Below are 12716 nucleotides of genomic sequence, written 5' to 3'. Positions count from 1 at the left end.
CCCTGGGATGCTCTGCTGGCTCCGCAGGCCAGCAGAGCGGAAGTACAGCGGCTTTCCCAGCCACCATTCATTGTGTGTCGGCTTTCTTTAGGAACCTATCTGTGAAAGACAGGGCTATGGTTTTAGATGCTCACCACCGTTTCAAGTCATTTTTCTCTCTTTTACTTTTTTTGAAATTTAGTTTAATTTTATTTTGCAGATGTTTTAGAATAATTACTTTAAAAATAGAAATTGTTCTAATTAACTAATTAATTAGCTAATAAAATTAGTTAATTAATTGTTTTTTTTCCCAGCCTGATCACATTTCCTCCTCCCTCCCTCCTCTCCCAGTCCCTTCCAAACCCCCCCCCCCATCCACTCCTCTTTCTCTTCAGAAAAGGACAGGCCTCCCATGACAACCAGTCAGCCAGAATATACCATGCTGCACTCAGACTAGGCACCCCCTCTTCTATTAAGGCTAGAGGAGGCAACCCAGTAGGAGGAAAGGGTCCCCAAAGCATCACACCACTTTTCTCGGTCCACTTCTCACCCTGCTTTGGTGTAGCGCTTTGGAGCCTCAGATACTTCCCACAGTGATGTCATAAAAAGCCTCCTTCAATTACAAAAGAGAGTAACATGGGGCTAGAGATGTGGTTCCAGAGTTAAGAGCACTTGCTGCTCTTGCAGAGAGCACAGATTCAGTTCCCACCACCTATATGGCAGCTCACAACCGTCTGGGATCTCAGGTTCCCAGGGGGCCGGTGTCTTCTACCCCTATGGGTACCAGGCACAAACATGGTGCATGTGCATGCATACAGGCAAACACTCTTACACTCGAAATAAAAAGATAAAAAATCTAGGAAAAAAAACCTCAACATGTGTTGGAACTCAATGAATTGGGGCTTGCTTAGCATACTTGAAGACCTGGGTCCTATCCCAGTAATTTTAAAAAAAGGGTATGATGAAATATGATAAGAAATCATGTATGAGATAAATTAACTTGTTGAGGGGAACCTCCCTCATGTATTTTTAAACCAGTCTCTACAGCAGTAAAACTATTGCTTTATTTTCCTATCCTGATAGAGACATGTGCACCAAGTAGCTAATTGAGAAGCAATAGTCCATGTGCTTTTTGTAAATGGAGCTTTGGGAAAAACAACTTAAAACACGTACCCAGATTTTCTAAAACAAGTTAGATGAATCTAAAGGTATGTCCAAGTGTGTTAGGATGTTGTCCAGGAAATACTGGTCAATTACTCTGGTAAAAGTCCAGGGTCTAGGTCTAGTGAGTCCGAATTATGCATCAGTTTCTGCTGGCTAAAGGCAACCGCAGTAAGGCAGCAATTAATTAATATTAATTAATTAATATGGACTAGTCCAATGCTGGTGAAGAAGCCGCTATAGCTGTACTTCACTCTTAATTGGAGTGTAGATGGCATCCCTGTGTGTGCCTGGGAAACAGGGCCCCTTCTCTTGGGTGGTTTGACCCCAGGTCTTGCCTTCTGTCATTTTTTGTTTATCATGAAAAATGTTCTGGCTTACACGGGACTCTCCCGGTAGCAGGTGTAGTCTTCAAGTCTCCATTGTTAAATAACAATTGCTATCCTCCCAAGAAGGAAGTTCAATTACTGTCCACCATGTGGTGATTCCTCTCTGTTCCTGCTGGCCTCTGGATCCTGAATAAATAGAGGCACTGCTAATTCCAGGTTTGAGCTCTTCCAGTTATGTCCCATGGTGGAGATATTCTCTAGGTGACCTCAGATTCTTAGAACCCAGGTTAGGAGCGTGAGAACAACAGATTTCCCAAGTGGGACAGTGGGAATAGGCGTCTGCACGGCAGCGCTGCTGCCTCTTCTTCGTTTCTGCAAGAGGCACAGCTCCGCGCAGAGGCCGGGATTTTTGTGAGCATGGTGCTTGTAGGATGTCCTTTCCAAGCTCAACTTCTGTAACGGTTGGTTTCAAAAGCCCACTGCGTCTCTGTCAATTGAGGGACTTATGGCTCTGGTGTAACATGTCAGGACCAGTGTAGCCATGGTCACATCCTCACTCTGAATGGGTACCGTGTTGTGATGGCCTTGCACAGGCATGCCCGACATTGGAGGGGTGTTCATTCTGGTCAAGGTGGGCTGCTGCCCTGCTAGCAAAGACCTCAGTGTCATTGTTGACCTACTAAGGAACTGGCTGTTCAGTTTGAGAGATGACGCCACAGTGGGTGCTCAAGATTCAGTGTCTCTCACTGGCAGGTGACATTCAGCAATGACGGTAGCTAGCTCATTTTTGTGAGAGGAAGCCCACACTGTTGGACTAAACATCTCCTGCTGCTACATCAGAACCAAATGGTGCGAGGAAAGCGGACAGTGGCACTAACAGTTATGTCTGCATTTTTAGTTCTTACAGGGTGAGTTTTCTCTGCTGGGCTTTAAGATACAAGATAATGGTCTCCATGGTTTTATTCTGATGTTCATCCACAATACTCTTCTCCAGGCCTCTTGCTTTTTTCTAAGCACCTGGCCAACTAGCCAATATCACTGTAAGCCCTAATGTATCTTAGTGTCAAGCCACGATCTTTTTAGACAATGGTAACAGCCGATTGTTCCACCTGAATTTATGCCCACAGTGAAGAGTTCTGCTTACCTATGTCTCTGAATGACTCTGAGCAGATCTTGGGCAGACCTAATTCACTTTTGTCCTGCACTTACACACCAAGTTGACCCGCCCATGTCCCAACTTGGAGACTCTCTACTTCTCCGGATGGACACACAGTCTTCTACATATTTATACATGTGCATGTACACACACACACACACACACACACACACACACACACGGAAAGACCTATAACAAGAGATGATACAGGACTTCTGAGACATGCCTTAGTGATTTCTTGGTCCTGCTTATGACAGAGTCCAGGTAGTTTCACTTAACACAGTCTTTATGATACAACCCAGCTCATGACAGCGGTGACCTATGACCAGGTAGTCCTGCACCAGAGCATAACAACACAATACTAGCTGCTTTTGCAAGGTGTGTCGCCCTTTCCTACAGAGGGCATGTGCTTGCTTTGGAGCCCTAGAGTCTGTATTGTAATTTTTCTTATGTCACAAGGATCCCTTCTCCTTCCCTGTCCCTTTAAGCACCTGGAGTGGCAGGGCTACTGTTATTTCAGAGAGGACTTGGGGGGAAACTCTTTCCTGTTTTGGATCCCACGGTAAGCTAGGAACATTTAATACCATCCACTAAGCAGATCATGAAGTATTCTTGAGTGTGGAAGCAACAAAAGTGCTCTTTGTAGTGGAGAGACTATTTTAGCACGCCTTGGATCCTTGAACCTCATAGGCTTCATTAGCGTGAGCTTTTGTGACTGTTTGTAAGGCTTGTCTGCCTGTCTTCTCTCCCTTTCTAAGACCTTCAGTGGACCTAACATTTCCTGTTCGCTCACTTTAACACGATGTCACTGATACTGCAGAGCAAGTGATGAGCATTGTCCTTTGGTCCAGGTACCTGTGCTGCACCTGGGTGACAGCCAAGGGAGCCACCAGTCTAGGAAAACATTGTGAGTGCAAATAGTTTTTTAAGTTTCTTTTCAGAGAAGAATGGAAAAGAATTTATCTGATAAATCAACAGCCATATGTCGTATACTAAAGGCCGAAAGATCCTGAAATTGGTAGCTATAATCACAGCCCCCTTGGTCAGTTTCCGATAGTTCAGTATTTTTCTTCAGTAGCATCTTGTTTTTTGGAGCGAAACTGGTAAATGGAGGAGGAATGTGTAGGGGTGCACACCTCTGCCTCTACACACACAACACACGTGCACACACATGCGCACACACACGCACGTACACACACACAAGTCTCACACAAACACACAGAAGAAAATAAGTAAATGTCAAAAACAATACTGTTGTCATAATTCAAGTTGAAGCCATCTAACCCCAGTACTTTGAGAATACATTACTTTTGATTTATGTATGGCTGGGAGGGCTTCATGAGGCTCACTGGGGTGTCGTTGCTATACTAGTCCTTTCACAAGGGGCTCAGAAACAGCACTGGGACCTGCCCGTTATCAGACAGGCAGAACGGGGGAACAAATGAGCCTTAGTCCAAGATGGACCTTCTTTTTTATCTTCTTCCCCCTCCCTTCAATTCCCCTGTCTCTTCTCCCCTCTGTTCTTTTTCTTTTCTTCTCTTTTCCTTTTCCTGCTACCACCCCTGCCCCTCTCTCTTCTTCCCCTCTTTCTTTTCTTCCCTTCCTCCCCTGTCTACATGAGAAAACAGTGATGTTGCCTCACTATGAGGATAGAAGCATTAACTTGAACACTTACCCTTCAAATTATTTGAATATTTCTCTCCTCAGTTTTCACCTACCTACATTATGGCAAGTTATCTTAGTGAGAAACAGTGAACTGTTACTATAGGCCTTGCTGCGACCCTAGGGATCCTACCCACACCTTCAGTCCATGGGTTCTATCTTTGACATTTGTCATGGAACACAGGAAAGGACTGTGACTCTTTATTGTACCATTTGCCTTCTCCCCATTGTTGTGATCCTTTATCCGTGCTTTCTTTTGATTCTGTTGACTGAGACTTTTCTGGGAAGTCTTGTAGCTTCTGTGCATGTTGGGCATACTAACTGGTTATGTTTTCTCTCCAGGCCACACTCTTTTGCATCATCAGTTCACAAAAGCACATCATTGTGCTTTGGTGGCCGAGTGCTGTCACGTTATTCCTATGGCTTTGTTCTTCTAAATGCCAATTCCTATCACACTGCTCACTCTGTGAGGCACTTCTTCCCATCAGGACAAAGCTTCAAAGGAGGTCTGTTTGGGGTTCTCTTGACACGACAGTGACTTTCTCAGTTATGTAAATATAGCTTTGATGCTGTGACCTGTGGACCTCTTAGAGACCCTAGTCAACTGGACTTCTTTTTTGTACCCAGTGCAGCTCCCTAGCATGCCCGATTCTGTGAAGTTTCAGTTGCTTCTGCCTCTGTCACTGTAACTCAGCCATCTCTATTGCACATAGCATGGACCACATCTTTGCTTAGGTTCTCAATCTGGTTTTAGTGTTGGGATTCCTTCTGTGGCTCCTGATAATTCATCTGTTATTGGTTCAACAATCATGTCTAATATGTACAGTATAACTAGGGCATTAACTTGTTATGGTCACAATTAATGCATTGTGTTATAGAAGACCGTTCCCGCCCAGAGAGGCTCTATGCACCCTTACATCCCACCCCTGTTTATCTTGCACCCTCCAGACTCAGGTTCTCTTACTCTCCTGCATATATGCATTAGTGAGATGTGTCACCAGGACTTTGGAGGTACAATCTCTAAGATAACTTTAGATACCTTCTATAAGAGGTGCATACAGTATATACCTCTGTATATACAGTCTATATATAGTACAGTCCCCAAACAAAGTCAAAACTTTGATTAGATCTCAGGCGTTTTATGCATCCCACTACCCTCAACACAACCTGTTAAGCCAAAAGAGACAGGTTCGCACTAATTACAGAGAATTCTAAAAGTCTCTTTCTCTTGAATTATATCAAAATGATCTTTAATTATATATATGTAAGTATAATATATTACATATAGTATTACAATAAATGTTATTATGTAATATGTTGTATAGTATATGGTTATAAATATTACATGCATTATATATTATAGAATATTATTATAATTATAATAAATATATAACATATTATATAACAAACATATATAAACCACTTAAGGTTCACACAAAAATAAATTATAGTTAGTTCCACTAGTGGGAGCATATTTTTCTCAACCTGGCAGTTAAGGGCAGAGTACAACCAGTTATTTCTTGCACAACCATACAGATGGCATGCTTCTCAGTTCCATGATTCTGTTCAAGCTGTCCTGATTGCTTCATTTGTAACTGTGTTAGCATTGATACTACCTACGGTTAAAAATTTAAACTGTTTTAGCTTAAAAAAATATTACTAAGGTCGGATGATATTTTTACTGGTAAAGGTGTCCCTTATGGGCCAATCAGAGGTAGAAATAAGTTTCCTTGAAGGAGCATTACCATGCCTGTAGCCAGCTCTACTGATAGGAAAATGCTTAGCAAACCTCCTGCGAATTCTTGGATAAGCCCAGCATTGGTAGGCTTATACAGCGTGGTCTCCATTGAACTGAATGCTCTGTCTGTAGAACATGTTTCTGTCATGGACTAGGGTGAGGCTTAGTGGCTAAGAGACCTTGCTGCACACGCGGGAGGCTGTAAGGGCAGATCCCCCCACCCATATAAAGAACTGACTGTGAACTGTGAACTCATGCACCGTTACTCCTTAGACAGCGACACAATGGCATCTGGAGCTTTCTGGTAAGCCATCAAGGCGGGGGAGCAGAGACACAACAAAATAACAACAACCAAGATGTGTTCTGGTTCAGTGGGAAATCCTGGCTCGAGGAAATAAGGCAGAGAGCAATAGTGGAGGGCATAGCTTACAACAATCACACACATGTGAACACACATGCACACAGATATACACACACACAAACCACATGTATACATAAACACATCTACAGACACACCTTTTGTCCTCAAATTAGAGCAGCCATGAAAGATTAAATGTAAGCATGATAACTATATAAGAACATCTCTGTATAATGTTAAATATAAATTGGTAGCCATTCTTACAGGTTTCTGCCCAAGTTTTAAGGTCCTGGGATGAGCTCTGCCCTTCTGTAATGTCATGGAGCGTGATCAGTGAATCCTGGATTCAATGCTTTCTCTATATAGATGGCCATATATAGAGGAGGGATGTTAAATTGTACTGAGAATTCTATTCCTTATATTTTTCCTTTTTGCTTCCTTCTCTTCCAGGATACTCAATTTATGATCTTTAGCTTGTAGCAAGGATCTTTAGACAAATGAATGGAATGGGGAAAGGAGAAACAGAAATTATCAGAGAATATCATTGGCCAGCTCTGTGTATATGCCAATTGCAAGTGATGTTGGAGAAAGATAGCTTGAGATGCCACTGAGGAAGGGATGTGTGTTCGTCTGCAGGTGTGGCTGTGACTCAGCGCAGCCCCAGAATGAGGGTCTACTCTGGGCAATAAGCTCAACCTAAACTATGCAGAGCCTTTATTTAATGTTACCATTCAACCCAGTAGTCCAGAGTCTGGAATTCTCAAAGATGATTCTTATAACGTAACCTTCAGTCAGCTTTTGTGAAGCAACCGCGGGTGTTATGAAGACACCACTGACTTTGATTCAGTTTGTAAGGTTCCTCACTGTTCCTTCTGATACAATTCAGATGAATGTACTCATTTCTACTTAAATATTTGCAACAATTTTTGCTCAAGACAGACATCAGTATAAGAAATGAAGAAAGTTCAGATAAATTGAACTCTCTCCCCAAAATAAACTTCACTCTTAACAAAAAGGAAACTGTTGCTAACATATTTTACACTATACCACCCAACCAAGGAAAATACATATTATCATCACACTGGCCTCATTTCCAAGGGTTCACAATGCCAGGCAAGAGGACAGATGTCAGTGGAGAGCTAGACTGAACGGTTCATTGAGGAGGAAAATGTCAGCGGCTTGTAAATATTAGGGAAGGGGCTGGTTCCTGTGGCTTTGCCAAGTTAGGGCTGAAGCCTTTCTTTGGATGAGATCATCCTAAAAGGCAGTGCATAGCAGGTTAAAACAAATGCCTGCCCTGTTTTCCTGGTCAGTTAGGTCAGTTTCCTTTCAGTTAGCTTGTTGTGAATCTGCACCTCGTTCACTGGAAGCTCTAGGTCACTGACCAGATATAGCTGGTTAGAAGAGGTTCCGTTGAAAGAACTAATGCTGCTAAGTCTTATTTAAATGGAAAAGTTTCTCTTTTCCATCAGCGAGTCCCAAATCACTTGGCATTTATACCCTATGAGATACAGGTAAAAGAGTAGTATAGCAGCTGAACTGTCAAATCTCAGCCTTACTTTGCAAGGCATTGTGAGCTTTGTACCTTACTTGTAATAAGTATTTCAGAGATCTAAGTGTAAAATGTATGAGTATATATTTATGTATATTTCAAGACTTAGGAAATATTTGAATAAAACTACTTAGAGTTCTTTTACAAAGACAAATATTATTAGGGACAAATCAATTGAGTCTTATTTTATAATTCCCTTGGATTTGGACTTTTTGTCACTTTATGAGCCTTGGACATGTTGGTCGACATTGGAGAGACTTACTTTGTTGTTGCCATTTTAAGTTTTAGAGACATGTAGAATATCTGCTCTTGTGTTGGATCAAATCGAGGAAGGATTGGCCTCTAACCAAGACATTCTTCCACCTCAAACCTCAGTAAGAAACAAAATCAATAAAATAATTTCAGTTCATTCCATGTAAAGCCACCTCCTCTGGTTTCAGCCAAGGCCGTCCAGCTGAGTGCCATTTCTTACATGCCCTTGGTGGAAGAAAGGAGAGGCAACAGGGTTTAAAGCCCTTCGGAATAAATCTTATTTAAACATTATTCCAAAAATCTTAGTTTGATTGGGGTAAAAAAAATCTCCAGAGAACCACCAGAGTCACTTGGTCGATATTTTTAGTCTGGAGTCAGTTGGATCCAAAGCATCTGGCTTCTTGTCCTTCCTTTCTTCTTTCACAGGGCTGAGCAAAATTGCCCTGAAAAACCACAGAGTCATTTGAAATTCAGTCAGGGCATCTGCCTGTACCGTAATAGAAGATCTGGACCAGAATTAAGCTTGAGTGACTAGGATCTGGCTCTGTTTATTACACTTAAGAGACTGACCAAAATCTCCCCATAGATGTTCTCAGGGAACTTGGTCCTCAAAAGCTGTGAACAAGCCCTGTTTATGTCCATGAAGTAGATAAGAGCTCTGAAGCCGTGGTCTCGGTGACTCTGCTGGAATAGTCTAAAGGCCCAAGCTGCTTACCTGGAGGCTCAATCCCCAGGGATCCACCACAGTTTTTTGCTCAGTTATGCTTAGTGCCCTAGTTGTGACGGGCATTGTTTGTTTTGGGTATCAGTCTGGCTGTCAGCACCCCAATAGACTGTTTTCTTCTTGAAGCTGGAAGACTAATATGGAATACAATGGAGGATGCAACTGAGTGCACATAAGTTGTATCAGTGAATAGGGTGGCACCCAGTTACCTTAGAAAGAAGATTTTCTTGGCAAGGAGGTAGAAGAGGTCCCTGATGATGAATTCATGAATAAAAAGAATTTTCATATATATACACAGACATCCCCACATATGTGTATATGTGATATTACAACATTACATTGTCTCATTAGATGCTTATCACTATCTGGAATTGGAGAAGATTTTGAATTGATCCCATTTTGGAACTCAGAGAGAAGTTAGAAGTCCATGATTTGCCGAAACTCACCTAGATGATATGAAGATCCAAGAACTGTTCTCGGCTTTCCCATGCCTCTGCTTCTGTTTGATGTACAACTGTATGAGTTGAGGGGCTAATACCTGGGTCATAGCATTTAGCAGGCCTCTCAACGAGGCTATAATTGCTATCATGTTGTACCTTTTACCCTATTGATAGCTCACACATAGCATTATAATACTGAGCACTTATGAGTGAAGCTTAGAAATCTAGTGTGTTTGCAGTGTCTAGAGTGGCTGGCTACCTGCCCGATTGAGGGTACTGTGAGGAGGTACAGTTCCAGATAACTTGGATAAGATGTTTAAAGCTTGTGTAGTATGGTGCTTGTAACTGAGTTAAGACATTGGTAGCAGCCACTTTCTCATTTAGTTAATGATACAATATGTGCAGTGATACTTTAAGAATTATTCTAAGTTCCCAAGAACTATAAAGTGATTTTACTTCAGGACCTTACATTTGTATTGAAGATGGATGAGTGTATCAAATTACCAGTAAGTTAAGGCAGCCAGTGGCAGGGGTGAGGTCCAGGCAACATAGCCAGTGGAGAGATCGTGCACATTGGAATAATTTTGGAGGACCTTTTAGATTTTGCTGTGGATTTGAAATGTAGAGAATGATGACAGCTTTATCGGTGGTTGGTTAAGAATAAACAAAAATGGTGGGCCCAGAGACCCAGACACGTACATTTTAAAGACCAAGACTTCCTGTAAGACCTTACAAGACCCATCTTACTGGGTAGACATTAATTTATAGTGAGAATAAAATATTGATATCAAAACATTGATCTGGGGTAGGGGAAATGGTTAAGATGATAAAGTGTTTGCCATGCAACTGTGAGAACCAGAGTTTTGACCCTCCCCGCCCCAGCATCTACATGAAAACTGGGTAAATTTGATTGCTTATAACTCCAGCTTTTGGGACACAGAGGGACATGATTTCTAGGTCAAGCTCGCCAGCTACACCAGCTGAACCATCAAGTGTTAGGTTGAATGAGAGATCCTGCTTCAGAAAATAGAGTAGAGAGTGGCTGGGGAAGATTGTTAACCTCTGGCTTCCAGATGTGCATGCACTTACACATATGTGTGCCAGAACACATGCAAGTGCACACACACACACACACACAGTGAGAGAGAGAGAGAGAGAGAGAGAGAGAGAGAGAGAGAGAGAGAGACAGACAGAGAGAGACAGACAGACAGACAGAGAGAGAGAGAGAGAGAGAGAGAATCCAAAACTGATTGGGAGGACTGTGATTGGTACTAAATGCTTGGATGAATGGTTGATTCGTCACTGAAAGAGGTGCCATTGAAGCCTTTGATCAGGAGACACACTGAAAGGATACCAGCTTACCTTGTGGCCATAAAGAATAAGGAGTAAGGACTACTGCTGATAAAGAGACAAGACATAACATGAGCACAGTGTCCCATGTGCAGTGAAGAGGGGACACACATGGAGGCCTGGACTGGATGGACTTGAGGTTCAACACCTGACAAATTCTTGGGCTCTGTCCCATACCAGCTCCTTCAGACTTTCTCTTAAGACACTTGCTCCTTTGATCGGACAGTGTCACAGTTTTTGCTCTAGCCCTGAAGGAATGTGCCATCTATCACTTTTATTGCTCCCTCAAAATTGACTTGGATGAACTTTTCAAGTGTCTCCGACGCTAAGCCATTTGAGCCTCTTTCGGACATATTGAGCCGTTTGGTATCATTTTTGAAAAGTCTTGCACATCTTGTTCTCTAGCACAGTAGATTTGAAGTCCTCTCAGTGACATTCCTGTCAGGTGGCTTTGACACTTTGTCACTGGAGGTGGCTCATGATTGCTGTGGGTATATGGATGTCAAAGCTGACCCTGTATTTCACTTAATCTGTGACACAGAAGCAATATTGTCCTGGGGAAAGGCCCCTGCTGTTAACAAAATGAGGTTTAGCAAGACATAGCTGGAGAGGCTGTGCCAGGGGTCCTGGAGTTCACCCAAGGTGAATGCTTCACAAGAGGGCTGCAGGGGGCAGCATGTAGAACTCCTGTCTATGGTTTATTGTAACACACAGACACAAAGCAAGATCAGCAAAACAGAAACACAGGGTAAGCCTGGAAGTAACCAGCTACCACCAGGTTCAGCTCCAAGTCCTGTAAACTGTGCTAAGTTCTTTCAGTAGTGAGCTGCAAGACACACATAAATATTATTTATCTGTCTCATTAACACTTCTCCCCCAGGAATTTCACTGAGTCTTGTTTGCCTAAGTATCTTTTGCATAACACAGAACAGAATGCTAGACTCCCAGAAGGAATGCAGGGGTTCAGCATGAGCAGTATTAGGCCAGGAGCCATTCAGATTTTTCTGGGAACTGAACAAAGTATCCCAAAGGGTAAGATGTCAGAGGCTAAGCCTGTGCCAACTTTGCAAGCACCTTTCCTAAGGATACAAGTCTTTCTAAGTGTGGTTAACTCTTCCCTGAACAGGGAACAACGATATTCTGACTATCGTTGATTGCTAAGAAGTTACTACAAAGCCAAAAGAGTCTTGTCATAATTCCAAATTAAGAAGTCATGTTTCCAGTTTCTCCCTTTCTCCCGTTTATCACCTCTGTAGGAGGGGAGGGGAAAGAAGGTCAATATGGAAGAAGAGGAAAGGAAGGGGAACTACCACAATAACACTAAGGATACTTGAGAAAGCCATAAGGAATCATTTTATATTTATCTAAATTTACATATAACACATATAAGTCTATGTATACATACAGTTTAAATGAAATTATGCCACTTAAGATGATAATGCTTCACCTAAGAGCCATAGAGAATCTAACGAATTCCCTAGTGTCAGGCATGAGAAACCTCCTTAAGAGTTGTTGGTTGTGGGAGTCCAGAAGACTCCTAAAACAATAGAGGCTGTTGCTATTGCCCTTAGCTGCTTCCCAGAAGTTGAAGGCTAAGTCCCCATTGCTGAAGACACTGAGCACTTTGGATGCAAGACAAAGAGGTGTTGAGCTGGATCTGACCCCAAGCCCTCTCCCTGAGGATTAGCTTTTGCAGTATCCTAAGGTGCTACTGGGTCTGCCAAAGGAGCAGAACATCCAGTGTTCTGCTCAGCTGTGACACCGATGAACCAGAACAATGGTCAGCACAGCGAGATTGCCAAAAAGGCGCAATAGTGGCATGTCAATTGGACTTCAGGCCAACTGAACATGAGGGAAATCATGCCAGGTACTCAAAACCTAACCAATTACCTGAGTCTAGTTAGATAAGTAATCTCCTTGGAAAGCCTGCTATGGCCAATTTCCCAACCCAGGGTAATTCCTAACTGCAAGCTGGACACTTATCCTTACATACACAGTCAAGTGTAGCTCTCATC

General features: G+C 42.5%; 1 protein-coding gene across 9 annotated transcripts in view; it reads left to right on the top strand.

The window, feature by feature from the left end:
* The window catches only part of Dgki (diacylglycerol kinase iota), a 450455-nt gene that overhangs the window by 202926 nt on the left and 234813 nt on the right, over positions 1–12716 (top strand). The gene's annotated exons all lie outside the window — the stretch shown is intronic.

This window comes from Microtus pennsylvanicus, chromosome 19 (assembly GCF_037038515.1).
Source record: "Microtus pennsylvanicus isolate mMicPen1 chromosome 19, mMicPen1.hap1, whole genome shotgun sequence".
NCBI lineage: Eukaryota > Metazoa > Chordata > Mammalia > Rodentia > Cricetidae > Microtus > Microtus pennsylvanicus.
The sequence above is the reverse complement of the archived record's forward strand: the minus strand, read 5'-3'. Positions and strand labels throughout refer to the sequence as shown.